Below are 22,039 nucleotides of genomic sequence, written 5' to 3' on the forward strand. Positions count from 1 at the left end.
CAGGGGACGAAAGCTCAGAGGACTACAGAAGGAAGTTGAGATCAGGGGCCAACAGGAATTAGCTGGTGCCGATACTAGAGAAGTACAGGTGATCAATCTATCCAAACTACATCTTACTCCAGACATGGTTTCCCTCCTCAGCAAAGGTCTAAGTTTCAACCCATATGCAATTGGTGATATATGTAAAATGAAAATTGATTTGTTTAAATTTGTGAGGAACCTAAAACTGAAAAAGCATTTCTTTGGTTTGGAGCAAAGGGATAGAGGGACTAATGTCAATACACCTGTAACAGACACCACTGAATCCTTATCAATAAATGATGTGCATGCAACTCACCTTCTCTTATCATTGACCGATATGGAAGATTCTCCTCTTGATATGGACACACTTCTAGAAGAGTTAAATATAGAATCAGATTATAGCATTGTCAGTGGGCTCAAGTCCAAGTCTAAATGGATTCCCACATTACCTGGTGGCAATGCCATAGATAATTTCTATAAATGTGTATCAGAAGATCTTGACAACCTGAACCGTCTACGCAAGAGCAGAATGTTCAAATACAAGGACAATCTTACCAGTGGGGAAAGAGTAGCACTAAACATACTCATGAATGACAATACCATCACTATACGAGAGGCGGACAAGGGAGGGAATGTAGTGGTAATGGATCGCATAGATTATCAACTAGAAATTAGTCAACAATTACAAGATATACTATGCTATGAACGCCTCACTTACAACCCCATTGGTCCCTTAACAATAGAAATTAACTCCCATTTGTTAAACTGGAAACAATCGGGGTTACTGAACGAGGAAGAATACCTATACTTAAAAATATTCAGACCGACCCATCCATGGTTACACACCTTGCCTAAGATTCACAAGAACCAACCTTTTCCACCAGGGAGACCAATCGTTTCTGGCATAGGTGGCCCCACGGAAAGAGTAGCAGAATATGCAGACCTCTTTCTTGGCCCGATGGTCAAAAATTTACCTTCCTATATTCAGGACTCCAAACATATACTGAGCACGCTAGCAGATATGGAATGGCAAGAAGAATTTCTTCTTGTGACGATGGATGTGGTATCCTTATATACCAGCATTGATATAGATTTGGGTATTCAGGCTATCAATAAATTTCTTGGCAATAGACCGGCCACTCTATGGAAACATACGGAAATGCTGTCCACAATGATAGAACTAGTTCTAAAAAATAACTACTTCATGTGTGAAAAACACTGGTACAGACAAAAGCAAGGTGTAGCCATGGGCTCAAAAATATCACCCTCGTTTGCGAACCTGTTTATGGGCGCACTGGAGGCAGATCTGATTTGGGGCGATAGGGGTAGTCAGTATATCGACTCCATAATATTTTGGGGTCGATATATTGATGATTGCATCCTTATTTGGTCAGGGTCAGAGGAACAACTACAGAATTTCTTTCAATATTTAAATGACAATACATGGAAAATCAGCTTCACCAGGAAGTGGAGCAAAACGAATATAGAATTCTTAGACATCGAATTCTATGTGTCTTCCAATTGCTTGCATAGTAGACTGTTCAGGAAGTCAACAGCATGCAATGCAATCTTGCATGCCTCTAGCTCTCACCCCCTACACCAGATCAACGCCATACCATTTGGTGAATTTGTTCGGGCAAGAAGAAACTGTAGTGAGGATGTTGAGTTCGGGAGATGCCTTACCAACATGAAAGAAAGATTTCAGGCCAGGGGCTATGTAAAAAACTCTATTGTGAAAGCTGAGAAGAGGATCAAGAAAGTGAAGAGAATAGACACTCTAATCACTAAACAAAAACCAAATACTGATGATAAAGACTATATAAGAATGGTCACGGACTTCAATTCACTCCATTCTGACTTACGAAAAAGTCTAACTAAACACTGGAGTATATTGAAATCCGAGAAAGCACTGAGTAACTGTATCACAGAACGACCACAAATCTCCTTCAGAAGAGGGAACACATTACGGAACAAGTTGAGTCCCACTGTACCCCGGGATATCAGGAGTACAGACTGGTTGACACAACGTGGTCTGGGTTTCCACAAATGCGGATTCTGCAGTATGTGTAAATGGGCAAAACACGGAACAACCAGTTTTATGGGCCCTGATGGAGTATGCTATAACATCAAAAGCAATATCAATTGCACAACTAAATTTGTCATTTATGTTATTGAATGTGAATGTGGCAAACGATATGTGGGGAGCACGATCAGATCTTTAAAAGAAAGAATGTTGGAACATGTGAGAGCTATTGTTAACTGTGACCCCAAATATCCTGTGGCCTTACATGTAGCCTCTTGCCAACAAAGCCAGAAGAGTAAAAATGTCCAATTTTTCGGCATAGAAACTATACCTCTGGCAGTAAGAGGTGGAAATCGCGAATTAAGACTAAGACGCACAGAAGCGACCTGGATTATGCGTTTGAAATCTGTAAAGTTGGGATTGAATTATGACCATGAGATGCAATACTTTTTGGGTGACTGAATATAGAGATTGTTATGTTGCATTTATTTATGATGGTCAAAAGAATCACTAATATTGTAGAACTGTATATGTGGAAACATATGTGGAAATGTTTTGATTCAAGATCTTTCCTAATGCTGGGATGTGTCTCCCGCACCGACAAACACTGATGTAAATACCTAAACATGGACTATGATAATGTACTCATTGTATTGTGATAGGCAGTCACAGTATGATTGGGCCTTTCTCACATAGAGGATAAAAGCGATTTTATATATTTTAAATCACGGTGCATAATGCACCAAGGTACACGATATTAGAATCGGAATGTCACGTTGCACTGGGGAGCATGAATTAAGCATGAAAAGAAGTGGAATTCCATAAAATAAAGGCATACACTCAATTCTGTATGCATTAACTAGAGTATTGCGAACGTCATTATGGCGATTTACTGATCACTTACTGACAGTAATACATTCACGTCGAATTTACACAATTCTTATCTCCATTTATATTATTCATCTCTACGAAATAAACGCAATTTCAACAAAAAACCCCATATATCATGTAGAGATGTAACTATATATTATCGTGCAAAGATGGCCGACCCTTTTCCTCTCAAATTGCACTCGCATTGTAGGGAACGCCTCACGTTTGTGACGCGCTTATATGTGGGCGGAAACGCGGTCACGTGTCCATACACGGAACCGGGCCCGGAAGAGCTGCACTCGCTTGTCGCTTCGTGGAAACGCCGCACACGGGTAAGCGGGTGTAATACGTGCACAAATACAAATGTGGACGTTTAACTTGGGTATTCGTTAATAACGAGCAAGTCTCCTTAATCCCGCTTTTATTTACTTTCAATAGCTTGATACGAAATATATTTGGAACCGCACCAGGTTTTCTGACAAAAGAATTGATACTGGTAAGATAGCGATTACCCTCTGACAGGTATTATCACGCAATGGTAACTAAACATAGTAGTTACTGATGTAAGCATTACTCTCTTTTAACAGCACGCTCTCTGACCTCAGAAGTTTCGATAGTTTGGTGAAAGACACCGAGTGATTTCCGAGCCCGACCTAAACGCATATCCCTTTTAAATATATGTAAGTTGGAGTGAATTACCGTGTATGGATTAACATACAATACTCGGCGTATGGAACAGAATTGTAGCTAATAATGAGAAAATGTTGGCAAGATTATTAGATAGGGAATTCCACCGCATGCTTATATATTAATAGGACTCTAGTGAAGGAATCTCTGTGACATTTCTTGCATAGGCAGTTTCTGCCTAGAGCCAACAATGGACGATGGCGACACTGCATATCTGTAGTGACATATTTTACCTTGATTGTGTCACAGATATAGGGACTTTCACCGCTTCTGGACGCACTCACACCAGTGCTACTAGGGGAAGTCCCGGCTGGGTCGGAATTATCACCAGCTAAGCGGTGAGTCGACGTGTATACAATTTTGAACAAGTCTCACTGTGGCGATACCTTGCCCATACATCACTCAAGTACAGTTAGTGATGAGATCTTTCCATTTTTATTTTTCTTTCAACAATGTCACAGACCTTCGGATGTTGACACGGCCGTCTAGGTATGTCTTCTCAATGACACAATTTTGCACTATATCACAAGTTTGGCATGAAGGATGTAAGAGCCGCACACGGTCAGGACACTCTCGCTGCGCAACAGGTTTTTTGTCACTATGTGTCATTGGGATCATTGAACACATACAGTGAGCAACTATCTCCTCCCACACAAACCCCTCACGACCACTATCACGTACACTCACGTCTTTATATAATATCGACTATAGACACCTTATTCGACACGGATGTGTTGTGGTAGCACTAGAAAAAACGAGCCTGAACAAATCACTGTATGTTCACTGCTGGAGGAAGCATTTACTGTATGTCTATAATATCCAGACAGCATGGTCTGGTATGGTAATCTATCTGTTCAAAGAATATGCTATATGCTACTTATTTGTTTGTTTCAGCCCTGAGGAATCGCGAAGGCGATGAAACACGTGTCGGCTGGCTGTAATCTTCATTAAAGACTCCAAGATTTAATCATCTTGTGGAAGTTTGTTCACTTCTGTCAATTGGTGTTCTGGAATGTGCTTGTATATTGTCATTGTACAAAACGTCTTTACTGTACAGAGTGCTGGGGCAAACCGTTTATCTGATAGGAGTAGTTTCTTTACTCATAGGAGTGGTTTGGGTTTGTCCACTCGCCGTTTAGCACCTAAGAAATTCTTGTTTTCTGAAACCTTATGCGTATGAACAGGCAGTGCACCCTCTTACTGATTCAAAAACCTTCGTCCTTCTAATAGCATTAAGTTGTCCATACTCTTGAACCCTCTGCTGCGCACATTGTGCTGGCATTACTTGCAATCCAGGGCACCACATAGCACACCAGCCCTCTGAAGTACCTAAACCATAGCATCAACCTCTAGCAACATTCCCACGTCAAAGGCACTAAGAAAGTAAATTGTTATTACAGTTACGCATAGCCTTAAGTTGTCCATACTCTTGACCACTCTGCTGTGCTCATTGTGCCGGCAGGCCACAATGCGCTACAGCATGCATTTGCATTGCTTGAAATCCAGGGCACCGCATAGCGCACTGGCCCTCCAAGGTACCTGAACACAGGTAGCCTTCCCCAAAAATCTTCTCAGACCATAATCTCAGGATAGGGCAGTACAGTCGAGGACCACCAGCAGGCTGGTCCTGCTGACAATTTGAAAGGGGGAGAGAAACTTTGCAGATAAATATGTTATTTCTGACACCAGAAAAGAAGGAACAGCACTGTGCATATCCATGCTTTGCAATATAGAAAAGCCACCCTAATGTATATTGATTCCTCAGCAATTCCTATTGCCTGTGAATAGATGAAGAGTCCTTACCAAGAACTGCGGGCTATTCCCCACATAACCTGTGGATTATATCCCAAATAAATCACTACCTATTATTGGAAAGTGCTTTTTATTTATTTCTTTTTTATTGCATTCTTTCCCCAGGGCCAATCGTTTTGAACAGAAGTAGCACATCTACACCTAAGTAATTGGGCTTTTAAACAAAACAGTCACTCCTGGGGTTAATTACCCACTAGTCGGCATTACCTCGACCTTGGAAGGGTGAAAAGCAGAGTGAACTTATACCGGACTGTCTAGGCTGCCATCCCGGATCCTATAAGACCCTGCTGCGTCCTACCCGAGCCTGAATCCGTGAGATATTTCCTTTTAAATATACCAAGAACACACGAGGGTTCCCTGGGGCCGAATGATTGCAGTTCCAACTGGCTCTCAAGTTAGCAGCCGAGGCTGCTGAGCCACGTTCTCTCCCTTGGAAACGTAGCTAAGGTTACATTTAAACTGCCAACCAACCGCCTTTGAAATGTTCTGTCCAAACAATGTACACAATATACTATACTGCAGATGCAGTTTTCCGCCTTGCCCACCGGTAGTGTGCTGACTTGCCACAATACCTGCGAAACTTGGGCGATTGTAATGCTAGTTTCAGCCCCTCCTGGGGGCTTTGACATAAAATTGGACCGTGTTATCAGGAGGCACATACATTAAAAGCACCTTGGCCTCAGTACATCGCATTATGGAGCTTGACACCAACCGATACCCTTGGTGCAGCCGATACCAGGTGTGCTGCCTTTGATGGACCTGTGTGTCTTCCTCTGCCGACTGGCCACACCCACTCCGAAAATGCCTGTTACCTTCTTGGGACCTTGCCGCCGCCATCCCAGTGAGGACCTCATACCGGCAAGAGATAATTCAAACCATACTGTTAACTGGTGAACAAAACCGACATTCCTTCACAATCCTAAACACCATAGTACCTTGCGCCTTTTGTGGTACAAGTATCCTGCCCCACTTATTATTTCCGTTGCGCAGCCTTCCCCTACTGTGCCGTTATTCAGTTCAAGATAAATGGGCAAGAAGAAGCCTTAAGTGTCCACGGCATGAAGAAATGCTTCATACCAAGCTCCAGATCGCCATGCATGCATTTAATACTGCGCCCAGTATAGTGATGGTAAGACGCAAGGATTACTGTAAATTCATGCCACACATACCTATGCAGCCCCTGTGTATACTCCCCGGTACCACCTGGCGCACCCGCCGCTCTGCGCTGAATTATTTATTTATTTATTTTTTCTTTTATTTTTTACATTTTTTTTTACAGTAAGCAAAGGCCCCATTACCACCACCCTCGCCTGAAGCTGTGTTACCTAATTAAAGTTGCCGCAGAAACCACCGTTGCCATAATGTAGTAGCAGTTTTCGCACCTAGAGCAATATAGTCAGAGGCAGGCGGCGCAACGCCCATTGGGCTCCAAGGGTTTCAGCCCCCCCCCCTGTCGTGTATGTCTGTCTGGCTGAGAAAGCTTCCCAGGCTGGCGACCGTCTTATTGCCGCCGCACCTGAGTACTTCACAGGTCTCTAATAGACCATTTATTTGTTAACAAGGCTTTGTTGGGGTTTTGCACCCTTTCTTAGAGCACCTGCAGCTTTACTCTTGGCTCCAGTTGCGCCTCTGGTCAGAGTATCTGACCAGCTCAATTGGCGACAAAAATTTATATATGTATAATGTTACGTAAATAATTTTGTAAGTCAAGCTTCGTTTTAAAAATAAATGTGCTTCGGTTTGTGAATAATTTAACATAGGTTAACACTGACCCAACAAACTTTTTGGGCAAAATTGACTCTGTAGAAACTGACGCTGAAAAACCAGATGCCCAACATCATAGCTAAAATACTTAGCAGCACTGAAAAACCAGCTGCCCAACATCATAGCTAAAATACTTAGCAGCACTGAAAAACCAGCTGCCCAACAGCATAGCTGGAATACTTAGCAGTAGCAACAAGATAAATAACAAAGGTTTGATAATACTAAAACCATTGGTACGGAGAAGCTCAGAAGGAGATTTTAATTAATGCCAATCATTTGTTCATCCTCCATAAACTTCTTATCTGTCTGAGGATTAGACCCTCCTGGAGTTCTTTGCACATTGCCCAAGGAGGACAGCCAGTGACAGGAGTATGCACTGGCATGAGCTCCCCTCCAAAGCCCTCAGCCAGGGAAGCTAGTTTAGTCACTGACGCTGAAGCTGCAGATAGCTCAGCCCCGGCCCCTCCACTCGCTCATGGTCAACCGCTGCCACTTCAGGCCTCTTGCATGCTCTCCCCGCCCACTCGTCCACCGACAGAGCGGAACATTCACGGCCATTATCAACAAGCATTTACAATGCAATGGTCTCGGCATTATTAAAGGTAGAGCTATTGGCAGTGCTCATGATTTTTTTTTTTTTCATAAATAAATGGCATTGTCATTTACATTGCCAATAGCTTAATCGTTAAATAAATGGCATTGTCATTTACAATGCCAATAGCTTAATCTCTCGCAAATGCATGACCTATTGCATTTATGCCCACACAGAGCCACACACACAGAGCCACCCACAGTCATTCACATAGAGCCACCTACACAGAGCCACTTTCACACAGACAGTCACCCACACATAGAGACACGTACAAAAAAAGCTATCCACACAGAGCTACACACACACACAGAGTGCTACGCGCTACACACACACACACACACACAGAGTGCTACACACCCACAGAGCGCTACACACAGACAGAGCGCCACACACACAAAGACTGAGCGCCACACACACACACAGACAGAGCGCCACACAGACTACATACACACACACAGACCGAGCGCCACACACAGACTATGCTAAAACATATCCTGCCTACTGTCCCAACTCCTCCATGCACTGTAAACCCCTTTAACCACTCTACACTCACCCCAAATCTTCTACACCATGAGAGAAAACCACTTCCAAACAATCACACGTTGGACCGCACTGCTATAATCCTCCGGCGTTCAATTAATAAACCTGCTTATCACACAAATAAAAATATCCTAAACTCTACATTAGCATTTAAAACTCGTCCCACAGCTTGAGATGTACATGTCTCCCTTCCGCCTCTCTCTAAAATCTAACATCACCCTCCCACTATTATGACCACCCTTGGTGTGAGACTCATAGGTTTCACCCCAAGAACCTACCGCTTACATTCTCAAACCCTACAAGATTCCCCCACCCATTGCATGCACTCCAAACACTCAAGCTACATACACACACACACACACACACCATCTATAACCACATCTACACCTTGATGTATATCCTCCACCCACATCACACCTATAGGCTCCACTGAGTCATCTTCAACACCACACACCCACATCAAATGTCCAATAAGTAGATTACACAAACACATAAGGGGTTAGATACGGCGGAGTTGGACCTTAAAGTTGTCAAACAGAGAACGAAAATAGACGAAGATGATTCTACCACCGGCAAAGGCATGCATTCCTATTTTCCCATAATTCGAGTAAAATAACTTGTGTTGCTCGCACAATCGTGGGCGCCCCAGACAAGACAGCACTTACCGGGGTGTCCGTGCAGGTTGAGCCCGGGCGAGAGGTACTTGCTGGGGGTCAGCTGTGTCGGCAGCCCCCCGGACATGTGGGCGGAGGTGGGGGCCATCCTGCCGGCCGTGGGGCCGGCCCCCACTTGATGTCTGTCCATGGCCAGGAGCGGAGGGGGGGCTTCCTGCTGGAGTGCCACAAACAGAGGCACAACGAGCGACTGGAGTTAGCGCGTCAGTAACTCTGCGCCATTAAGACAAAAGCACATCTCATTTAGCACTCCCAGGAACAGCCGTCTCGTCAGACAGAAGCTTGGAACACTTCCAGGCTCAGCCAGAGTACAGGCAGCTGATGCCTCTGCGGGGACTACCCTCGGAGAACCTCAAGCATTGAGTCACACTGGACAGGGCGGTACTCGGAAAACTTTTCACATGCACATAAGGCTCCATCTGCACAGCTCCCACACCCTGCAAAAAACCTCTGAGGTCTGACGTGACCCCACCCTTTCTGCTAGAGTGCCACGGCACTGCGGCATGAACTGCCTGGAACGTGAAAAGCTTTACATGACTCTAAGAGTATGAAAAACAACAGATCGTGATTTAGTACAAATGCAGCGAAAGAGCAGCACGGCACAGTGTAGGTTGCAGGCAAACATTATTTGGGATCCCAGCAAACAGCACTGAGCACAGAGTTGTTTATCGGAGGGAAATATTTCCAGGGCAGACGTGTTTGGTTCCCCCACGCTGTGTATACGGTGCCTCTCTGATAACAGCCAGCAAGAGCAGGGAACAGAAATGTCCCGCAGCGTCCAACATCCGCAGGAACCGGCAGCTCGTACGGCTCCGTTTGCAGAAGAGCCGAAAGTTAAAAAGCAAGAATCTGAACATGGACAACGTAAAACTGCGGCGCAGCACTTCTCGATGCCAAGTACTTACTGAGTCTTGTCCCTACTGGAAACTAGGTGTCAGAGCCAGCCTTCTCCAAGTCCCAGGCTGAACGCACTGCAGCATATAGATCCTGTGCATTAGGTTGTTTCCATTGCAGTGCCTGCCTCCCCGGCCTGCTCTGACTTCAGTTTGGAGAAGTGCTCTGCTGACCAACCCTCCTGTCGGCACACGTGACGCACCCCGGCCCGGCCCGGCCCCGCGCTGCGTCACGACTCCCCACCCAGGCCCTCTGCTGCTCCACCTAGTTTATAATAATAATATGCGCATCTGTTTCTGAGAACAAACCCTATGCATGCCGAATTAAGTCACTTCCTGCAATTGTGCGGCGCTTAGAATGTACATGTCATGGCACTTACACTGTCGTATTCTGTGGTTGTTTTTTAGGAACGACGCAATACCCGTCACCTACTCTTATTATAATGCCTGACTGAAAAAGATGCACGCCAAATAAATGCTTACATGACAAAATGTAATATTGGTTCAGAGAAACGGAATGAAGTTGGGCACGCAAACACTAAAATACGTTTTTTGAATAGGTGCCTTCGCTGCTTAGCATTAGCAAAGATTAAGAAGGGACAAAGACCTAGTGTGAGATGCAATAAACCTTCCCAGACTGACAGCTACAGACGCCACTTTAAGAACAAGCTGAGGATCAACGGGCGCGAAACAGCGTGGTGGGGGCGCACGAGACGCAGTGTGGGCGTGCACATCAACTGAAGATCGCCGGAGAAGACACCGAGTCTGCCTGCTGCCATGACTGACCCGCTGCGGAAGGAAAGAGCCCGGTGAGTGGGGGTAGATGGGGGGCGGCAGAGAGGGAGTGGGCAGAGAGGGAGGGTGTGTGTGTGTGTGCGTGTGTCTGTCTCTGAGTGTGTGTCTGTGTGTGCGCGGCGCGTGCCTGCCTGCCTGCCTGTGTGTGTGCGCGTCCACAGACCCTGGTCGGCTCGTGCACCGCTCTGTCTCCGTTGAGAGCGAACTCGGCAGCAATAGGTCTCGATGTCGAGACCTAAAAAGCATGCAACTCCATTAACTGGCGCCCTCCCCTAGGCACGGGGGGTGCCTGTTTAATAAATCAATACATAGCATCTTCTTCATATCTAGGGCATACCGCGTCTGACTACAAAAAACAGCCTGCGCATAAAACACATGTTGTGAACATAGAAATATGTGTACGCTGTTAGATGCGTCAATAAACAATAATGTACCAGGCATTTATTGCGTGCAGTTCCAAAATAGTACCAATCTCCGTAAAAGCAAATGCAAAACCAACTACAATATCACAAGGCTAAAAATGGCCAGAGAATGCAACCACTGACTAATAAAGCCACAGCGAGCACTCAAGACCAGATCAGTAAAATACTCCCTGATCTGAACAAGCGTCATGTCGGTGCACGCAGCATCTAGTATGCAGCAAAGCCGATCACTCTGCTGCAAATAGCATCCGCTACTTCATGCAGCATACATCTTGTTAAAATACAGAATGTACGCAACTACTGCATTAAATATTGACCACAGGTTTACATCATATGCACCAAAAATGCTACATGTATATGTATGCATTTAATAATATGAAGAGTGAGTACTTAGTACAGCGCAGACCTTCAGCCTAGCCTGCACATAGAACGCATGGTGTGAACATTGAAATAAGGGTATGCTGTTAGATGTGAAAAATAAAACAATAATTGTAGGAGAGTAGAGTCTGCTTCCTATGGTCACCCGCACTTTTTGCTTTGCTTTACTGGTTTTCGACTTAGATATGGCTGTGGGCCTGCTAATCAGACCCACAGCACAGATGCACTCTCTCTAAATTTACACCATGTACTCTAGGTACATCCACAATTGGGAATTGGTTCACCTTGTCAGCCCCTGTAAAAGTGTACCTAGGTACTCAGGGCATAGGTGTAACCAAGGCCTACCAGGGTCTGCAGCATGTATTATGCCACCCCTGGCTGGCCACTCAAATAGACACAACTGGCTGATCACTCAGCTGGGGCAAGGTCGTTGAATCACCCCTTGCTTAGGTGTAGTATTCCTACACCTACTTACATATAGACACATAGTAACCTGTAAGTCACTCCTATGGCAGGCCTTAACTATCCTGGAGGCAGAGTGCTTGGTTATGTGTGAGATGGTGCTCTAGCATGAGCTGAGCCTGTCTGCAGCTTTCGGAACCATGCCCTTATAGCTGTTCTATGATATTGCCATACCATATACTTTTAAGTGCATTATAATCCTCGCGGTTAAATGCTAACTTTGGTTTGGCTTTATCCAAACATGTCATGTAAGGTGTCATACGCTTTGGAATACTACCCCCTCACCAATTCTGGCAACGGGGGTAACATTCCACTCTTCTAGAGGGAGAAGACATGTTGAAACTACTGTACCCGGTTAAAGTTAACCAGAGCCCCGGCATCACAAAATGGATGCTGCTGCCACAGACACAAGTCTGTCCTCCTGCTACTGGGCGTCCTTCCAGTCACGGAGGTTTGGACAATAGGTTTCCTGCTTGGGAGGTGCGAGCACCACCCCATACAGGAGGATGTGTATTGGGACAGGGAGGGCTGAAAAGATTGAGACACTGCCTGGAGCACACTAGGTGCTTTATGCATACCCCAGTTCAAACCAGTTGCTGGGGCACTCCAGCCCCAGCTCTGGCACAAAACTGAACAATGGATAGGGGGTGTAACCACCCCCCTTCCTGGTCCCACCCATAGGAGGGACCTAGAAACTAATCCAGCCCCTTTTGGTAGTATAAAGATAGGAGCTGAGTCCTTAGACTTCAGATTAATCCTGGAATCGACTTGAAACGAAACTCTGGACCCTTCGACATTCACCTGAGCTGAAGACTGAAGAATCTTCCTTGTGGCCAAGGAGTGACCACCCTGGGCAACCAGGCACCATCCAGCAACTCGATGTCTTGCTTTGTCCCCGTTCCCGCCGTAACCCGAGCACAGAGCCGGACAAGACCCGACTCCTAGACCTCTCTGACCCCACTGCACGACTCCAGCACAGCTGAGCACCGTGGAAGGCGTTGAGACACGTGGGACCGGACATCTTGGAAAGCCTGCAACTTGCTAACAGCGCAGCTTCTGAGGCCTCCTCGAAGCTGTGCACTGGGGACTGAGACACCCCGACACCGAGCTCCACCTGCACCGAAGACCCGCCCTCCACACTCCACGAGATCTGCGTGGGGCCCTTCTGCTTGTGTTCTGCTCGACGCGTTGTCCGGTTGCTGGCCCGTTGGCTAGTAGCCCTGTGGCGACGATCCTTTTGAAAATCCATCGTTGGTCTGGTTGCTACAGACTGGCCCTTGCTTCCCTGAAAAGGTGAAGTACCTCAGACCCTCCTGGTCTGCACCAGAAGCCTTTTGTGTATCCTGCGTGGGTTGCCTTTGCTTAGGCTTGTTTGCTCCAATCTTGATGTCGACCCCTCCATCTGCGAGAACCTTCGTGGGACAGCTCCTCTCCAGCACCTGGTTGTCCTCAACGCCTCCTGGTCCGCGTGGCTGCAAAGACAAGCTTCATAAAAACACCTGATTGGTCCTCGACGACGTCTGGCTCCTTCCTGGTTCCACCCGGTCACTGGCTAGTGACCTAGACTCTGTCCCCTCTGCTTTCAGGCCTTCTTCAACTCCGATCCACCCTTGGATCCACCCAGTAATCTTCCTCCTGGTCGCCTGCAGCATCTTCTTCCAAGGCTTCATAGGAATCAACGAGAAAACCAGACACACTTTGACACCTATGCACCCGCTGCCCGTGGGTGAGGTAACGCGAGTACTTCGGTGCTCCTGTAGGGATTGACTATCCTAGTGTCTAGGTTTGTTAGTTGTATCTTCCTAGTTAGACCAGAAGTGTCCTAAATCTCCACTTACTTACCTTTTAAGTACCAATTGGCTTTCTATTGACTCTCGCGTGAGTGTACTGACGCTGCATGCGCCACCTGTGGGCCTCCTACTCCTCACTCTTACAAAAAACAGGAGCCAAGGGGGAAACAGAGACAGGCCGCCCCCCACTCAAAAGTCTCTATCACCAAAGTGGCCTGCTCCTAAGTTGCTCAGAGGCTAAACAAGTTAAAGAGATTTATGTGATAGAGCAAACCTTTAGCTTCTATCCATAGGACTACACTCCGTTGTAATATTCAATCTGGCAATGTTGCCAGTTTGTGTGTGTGTATGTCAGTGTCACCACTACGCTTACAGGTATGCCCTCCCTTCCATGTATGTAAAAAAAGGGGAGGGGAGGTTGACAGTGTCTCACGGAAGCAACACCAAGGGGAGGATTGTATCAGACTGGTACTCGCCTGATTCCTCACTTCTCATCATTGACTACTGTCAACCTTTTAAAGAAAAATGGGAGAAAAAACCAACATAAAGAAAGTGCATATAGGTCCAACAACCCCGTGGTGTTGTGAGTGCTAGAAACCCAATGTGATATCATTGTGCCCCATTACGTGAAAAACAACAAAATACCACGCTAAAAAGAGTGCAAACTAGCTGGCAACTCACAATTTTATTCTGTGCTGCTAGTTCACTCTGATTAAAAGTCAACCGACATGTTTCATCACTATTACTTTTAGTGATTTCTTCAGGGTTTAGTTGATGGGTCAGCGTTTTGCATGCACCTTTCACACGTCTTCCCTTATTGTACCTGTAGTTCATGGTGCGACACAACAGACATACACACACATATTAAAAGTTTCAGCAAGTGACACTCAGCCCAGTACTCACTTACATCTGACAAATCTCGGCTGTATCAATTTACCAGGTGGCCTGTCGAGATGAGCCTACCCGGCCCCCGTGGAAGACTGCGTCACGAGTGTAGTCCCTGTCTACGTACTGGGATATTCTGAACCGCCAAGTGGTCGGTATCTGTTATGAAAGAGTAAGCCAAATGAAAAGTACTGTGTCTCCTAGGGCCCGTCTCCGTCGACTCACGGGGACCCAGGACCCTATGCAGTCCCTTAGCTCTTTCCGTTATTTCCCCGCTCCCGCTGGTTAAGCCATTGTAACTCCTTACCGCGTTGGTGTGCAGCTCACGTCTCCGACTCACCCTCGTGTACTGTGGAGACGCCGGCCGGCTGTTTACCAGGCCGGTTTCCGGGTCACGTGAGCTGACGCGGCGTGCCGCGTCACGTTTCTTTTGGGCGCCATCTTAGACTGGGAACTTTTCAAAAGAAAGTGGGTTATATTGAATGCATTGCCATTTGTTTTGTGTCCTATTAGAAAACGAGGGGTAACTACCGAATCGCGCACAATACATGTACTTTTGTATACCATCCACTATTTGTGTATTTTGATGTGTATAAAAACGGAAAATTAATAGGGGACATTTTGAAAGCAGGAAAACATTTTTAAAATTTTTTTTAACAAAGGCAGCATATTTTGAAAAAGGCCGCCATCGGCTGTGATAAGGTAAAGCTCCACAGAACCCCTTGTGAGTGGGTTTTATAATCCTGCCCAGAGTGTTGTGATACCCAGGTATGGGGGATACTAGTCCGCCGATGATGTTTCATGAACCCCCATTAGATTGTTGTGCTTTTATTGGTGTATGGGTGTTTGTATTCCCTGTATATCTAACACCATTTTGCCCAATAAGTACCACTACTCGCGGGGTGATGCAGTTGTAATGATGTGGGGAAGTACTCTAGGTCATTGTGACCTTGTTCCATTCAATGACATCGTTAAGGCCTTGATCAGCTGTTAGCTCTTCATAAATCCAGCGTGCTTCTTTCTTCGCTAGTCTGTTGCTCATACTATGTACCTCCCCGTGTAATCTCTCCAACACAGTCCAGCGCAGATCTCTAGGTTGGTGTTTCAGACTGGTAAAATGTTGTACCAGTTTGGTCGAGAGTTTTGCTGCTCTTATGGTGCTGAGATGTTCTTGGATCCTCACTTTGATTTTTTCTGGTGGTTAGCCCGATGTAATATAGGCCACAGGGACAGCTTAGTCTGTATATTACGTTACACGTATTACAGTTACTAAAACTGTTTAGATACCACGTTCTTCCGTTGGTCCTGGTGATGGAGTTGGTTTTCACTGTCAGAGGGCAGACGGTACATTCCCCACACGGGTAGTGGCCTGGTGGGAGATTAGAGTTTGGCTGTCTGACTTGTGGTCTTGTATGGACCAGCCGGTCCTTTAGACTGGAGGACCGCTTAAAGGCGAACCTGGGTGGGGGCATCCGCATCGAGTTGGTACTAAGAATGTCCCAATGTTTTCTGACGATTTGCCGGATCTTGGCAGAGTGGGGTCCATAGGTAGTGATCACTGGGATACAGTCTGTTTTCACTTTTGGTTGACGCTCAAGTAGGGCTTCTCGTGGTGTGTTAAGAGCTCGTTTCTTGGCCTGATTTATCGTTCTGCGCGGGTATGCTCTGGCCACAAGTTTATCGGCCAGTTCTTCTGATTGTTCTTTATAGCAGTTGGTGGTGGAGCAGTTTCTACGGTATCTCATGAATTGTCCCACCGGGAGATTATCCCGTAGGGCCCTGGGGTGGAATGATTTATAATGTAGCAATGAATTTTTATCTGTAGGTTTTTGGTGTACAGATGTAACAAGCTTGTTGTTTATAGCATTGATGTCCAAATCCAGATATGTGGCTTTGTACCGATCTATATTCCAGGTGAACCTGAGGCAACCATCCAATGTGTTCAACCACGTGAGAAAGCTATCCAGATCTTCAGATGTACCCCTCCAGATACATAGGATGTCATCTATGTATCTCTTCCAGAGGACAATGTTCCTCTGGAAGAGATTGGTGGCATGGTAGATGTTGTTAGCTTCGAATAGACCGACGTAAATACACGCCAAACTGGGGGCAAAAGTAGCCCCCATTGAAGTCCCAGACGTCTGCAGGTACAGTTGGTCTTTATATGTAAAGAAATTGCGGGTCAGTGCTAGTTCAATACATTGTAGGATTAGGGTCTGTGCTGTGTCATAGAACCACTCCAGCTCCCCCAGGGAGCGGGCTGCTGCCACCAGCGTCGCCTCCTGGGGTATGCTGGTATAAAGGGACTCGATGTCAATAGTCACCATTAGGTTTTCCTCAGGGTTATATGTGACTGATTGGAGATGTCTCAGGATATCGGTGGTATCTTGTATGTATGAAGGTTGAGTAATCACACATTCACGTAAAAAGAAATCCGCAAATTGAGAGAGCGGCTCAAGAACAGAATTAATGCCCGAAACAATAGGCCTGCCTGGTGGTGGGCGTTGTGGCTTATGAATTTTGGGCACAATATAAAATGCAGGTATTCTGGGGGATGGATTGATCAGAAAATCTGCCTCCTTTGCTGTAATCCATTTCTTTTCTCGAGCAGCCGCCACCATTGTGTGTATCATCTGTTGCAAGTCTGGGGTAGGGTCTCTAGCCAGAGGTCGGTAATGTTCCTTGACTCCTAGGAGTCTGCTACACTCAGCTTCATAGTCAGAGGTATTCATTACCACCACTGCTCCCCCCTTATCAGCCGGTTTAATGGTGATAAGGTCATTGTTTTGTAATGATTTAACCGCCAACCAGTCCGTCTTTGACATGTTGCTTGGTTTGTTGGGGTGTGGTTGTTTTTCTAGGTCCATGATATCCTGTAGGACTTTCTGTTCAAAAACTGTAACTTCCGGGCCCACTTGATGATTCAGAGGTGTGAAGTTCGAGGGGCGTCTTAAATCTGTGGAAAAGTTCGAGTTGGTCGTAGTGCTTTCTCTCCCTTCAAAAAATTTGCATAGTTTGATTTTTCTTATGACTCCATTGAGTTCGCCTCTTAACTGAAAGCTATCATGCTTAGGAGTAGGGACGAACCCGAGCCCTTTGTTGAGCACTGTATTCTCATCCGATGTTAAGTGATAATCCGACAGATTAACCACTATGTTGTCTTGGGGAGTTATATTGGTGTTCGGCCTCTGCTGCGGGTGATCCTCGGGGAGTAGGTTTGCTGGTTTGTGTTGGACATGTGCCGGGCCCTTCCTCTGCCTCGGCCTCTCGTATTGGTCCCTCTCTGGTTAGACTGGTGCTGTCCTAAAAAAGCTCTAAATAGGGCTCCTAGGTCCTGGTCGGATGTGCCCTGGGGTTGAAACCTCACTCGGGTATTACCCTGGGGAGGTTGCATTTCCTGGTCATCTTCCTCGCTACTTGTATTGTCGAAAGCCCAGTTCTGTGGTGTTCTCCTAGGTTGTGGTCTGCCTCCCCTACCTCGTTGAGGTGCTGCAGCTTGGGCTTTGGGTTGTTGATAGTATTCATCCTCTACATATGGGAAAGCCCATTCATGACTGAACCTCTCCAGATTCCGTTTAAGGCCTTTTATCTTTTGGTTCACCATATAGGTTTGGTATTCCCCCAGATCAGTTTGTATTCTGGCTAGTTGTTCTTTAGCATCAACGATGGTGGTATCATTTTTTATAGTGGTTTCCATTTCCAAAATTTCTGTGAGTAGCTCCTCACTAAGGCGTTTCGCTGTGTTAATAATTAGAATCAACCAGTCCCGGGTACATTTATTCGCTATGACACAAAACAAATGGCAATGCATTCAATATAACCCACTTTCTTTTGAAAAGTTCCCAGTCTAAGATGGCGCCCAAAAGAAACGTGACGCGGCACGCCGCGTCAGCTCACGTGACCCGGAAACCGGCCTGGTAAACAGCCGGCCGGCGTCTCCACAGTACACGAGGGTGAGTCGGAGACGTGAGCTGCACACCAACGCGGTAAGGAGTTACAATGGCTTAACCAGCGGGAGCGGGGAAATAACGGAAAGAGCTAAGGGACTGCATAGGGTCCTGGGTCCCCGTGAGTCGACGGAGACGGGCCCTAGGAGACACAGTACTTTTCATTTGGCTTACTCTTTCATAACAGATACCGACCACTTGGCGGTTCAGAATATCCCAGTACGTAGACAGGGACTACACTCGTGACGCAGTCTTCCACGGGGGCCGGGTAGGCTCATCTCGACAGGCCACCTGGTAAATTGATACAGCCGAGATTTGTCAGATGTAAGTGAGTACTGGGCTGAGTGTCACTTGCTGAAACTTTTAATATGTGTGTGTATGTCTGTTGTGTCGCACCATGAACTACAGGTACAATAAGGGAAGACGTGTGAAAGGTGCATGCAAAACGCTGACCCATCAACTAAACCCTGAAGAAATCACTAAAAGTAATAGTGATGAAACATGTCGGTTGACTTTTAATCAGAGTGAACTAGCAGCACAGAATAAAATTGTGAGTTGCCAGCTAGTTTGCACTCTTTTTAGCGTGGTATTTTGTTGTTTTTCACGTAATGGGGCACAATGATATCACATTGGGTTTCTAGCACTCACAACACCACGGGGTTGTTGGACCTATATGCACTTTCTTTATGTTGGTTTTTTCTCCCATTTTTCTTTAAAAGGTTGACAGTAGTCAATGATGAGAAGTGAGGAATCAGGCGAGTACCAGTCTGATACAATCCTCCCCTTGGTGTTGCTTCCGTGAGACACTGTCAACCTCCCCTCCCCTTTTTTTACATACATGGAAGGGAGGGCATACCTGTAAGCGTAGTGGTGACACTGACATACACACACACAAACTGGCAACATTGCCAGATTGAATATTACAACGGAGTGTAGTCCTATGGATAGAAGCTAAAGGTTTGCTCTATCACATAAATCTCTTTAACTTGTTTAGCCTCTGAGCAACTTAGGAGCAGGCCACTTTGGTGATAGGGCCTCCTACTCCTACCATATTGGTCAGATAGTGTAGCCCCAGCAATTCCCTAGGCCCTAGACCATTTCCTTTCCCAAGTCGTGGTTCTTATACCACTTACTTAGTATATGGTTTTACGCGCCCCTAGGGCCTAACTGTAAATTGTGCTATTTAAAGTATTTCTGAGAGTAACTTGTTATGTGCTTTTGCCTCTGACCTCATAAAGAGTTCAGAGGAGTGTGTTAGTAAATAAGTACATATATATTTTATATATATCCTCTGTGGTGTCCTTTCATTTGGTATTCAAGGGGTTCCATATGGTAAAACAGCTGGCTTTACACGCCCTCAAGAGTCTTTTAGCCTAAGACTGTTCTGTCCACGCTACCTCTAGGATAGCTGGTCTATAAGGTTGACTTTACAACCATCACCATAAGGGTTGTTTGGGCTGGTGCAAGGTGTTCACTAGAATAGTGAACATCATATACCAGGCCAACTTCTCACATTGGTGTGCAGCGGTTGGGATTAGAGTTTGCTGTTGTTTTACCACTTGTAATCTTGAGATATCATTTGAAAGATCACACAGGTACCTGTAGGTAGATATAAAAACAAGTCTTAGTATACTTAAGTTCTACTGAACTTAGCTGTTGTAGAGCCTGGGCCTAGCACACCCTGACTACAACTCCTAGAAAGGTTCTGTAGGAAAACAAATAGTGTAGGTAGGTACAACACCCCACCTCACTAGAAACCATGTCTCAGACAGGGAACACCAGTGGTCCTCTGCCTGCAGAGGTAGATCCCTTGAGGGCTGCTTCGAGATATGAAGCCTTAGCCTTCCAAGAATTGAGACAATTGTGTTCTTCTAGAAGGCTAAAACAGGGTTCCAACCCTACCCTTAGGTTCCTGATTGAGCTCTTAGAAGAGTATGATGCTCAACCAGCCCTTAGAACAGAGGCCTCAGGTAGTGCAGATGAAGTCATGTCCTCCACAGATGATACCCCTGATACAGTAGTCCCAGAGGAGGAGGGTGAGGAAGATTCTTACCATGAGGTAGACAGCCAGCTTCCAGTCAGAAGACTTAGCCAGGCTAACCTAAGCATACATGGGGTCAGTTTGGGCAGCCCCCATACAGACCCCCAAGTGGGCTTAACCAGAGGCAGAGGAGAGGAAGATCCCACTCCAGGGAATCTCGCCACTCTGATCCTTCACAGGGCTCTTATGGCCCTGCTCAGAGAGAGATGACCTCTCCTCAGAGAAGGGAACATGAGGCCAGAATGAAAGAGGCTGCTCTTAGAATTGAGAGGCAAGAACTTGAAGTTGCCTTGGCCAAAGAGAAGCTTGCTCGTGCTAGAGAGCACAGAGAAAGTGGGTTAGAACCCACTGGTGGCAGCAATATCCCTAAGGATAAAGATAGGTCCTATGATACTAGAAACTTAAGCAAGATGGTGCCCCCCTACAAAGAAGGGGATGACATCCACAAGTGGATAACTGCTTTGGAGAGGGCCGGCAAAGTGCAGCAGGTACCCCAAGGTCAGTGGGCAGCAATCTTATGGCTCTCCTTTGCAGAAAAAGGTAGAGATAAGCTCCTCACGGTTAGTGATGGGGATGCTAACAACTACTCTGTCCTGAAGAGTGCTCTGATTGATGGGTTTGGCCTAACCACTGAACTATATAGGTTGTTGTTCAGAGATACCCAGAAGACACAGACTCAGGACTGGACTGATTTTGTTGATTGTGCCACTAAGGCTCTGGAAGGCTGGTTATTGGGAAGTGAAGTTAAGGACTATACAGGATTGTATAATTTGATCATGAGAGAGCAAATCCTTAACAATTATCATAACCAGTTATTGCATAAATACCTGATTGACTCTGATCTGACCTCTCCCCAAGAATTGGGAAAGAAGGCAGACAAATGGGTCAGAACCAGGATTAAGCAGAAAAACCAGAACCAGGAGGGTGATCAGAAAAAGGCAGACCAGAAGGGTAATGAGCAGAAACCAAAAGACCAGAAGTCTTCACCAGGCCCCCAAAAGGCACAGGGGGAGGGTGGCTCCAAACAGAACAAACAGAAACGAGAAGACCAAAAGAAGCCCTGGTGTGGATACTGTAAATCAGTCTCTCACTGGTTTAGTGAGAGACTGGGCCCTAGACCATTTCCTTTCCCAAGTCGTGGTTCTTATACCACTTACTTAGTATATGGTTTTACGCGCCCCTAGGGCCTAACTGTAAATTGTGCTATTTAAAGTATTTCTGAGAGTAACTTGTTATGTGCTTTTGCCTCTGACCTCATAAAGAGTTCAGAGGAGTGTGTTAGTAAATAAGTACATATATATTTTATATATATCCTCTGTGGTGTCCTTTCATTTGGTATTCAAGGGGTTACGTGTGGTAAAACAGCTGGCTTTACACGCCCTCAAGAGTCTTTTAGCCTAAGACTGTTCTGTCCACGCTACCTCTAGGATAGCTGGTCTATAA

Source organism: Lissotriton vulgaris, chromosome 4_1 (assembly GCF_964263255.1).
Source record: "Lissotriton vulgaris chromosome 4_1, aLisVul1.2, whole genome shotgun sequence".
NCBI lineage: Eukaryota > Metazoa > Chordata > Amphibia > Caudata > Salamandridae > Lissotriton > Lissotriton vulgaris.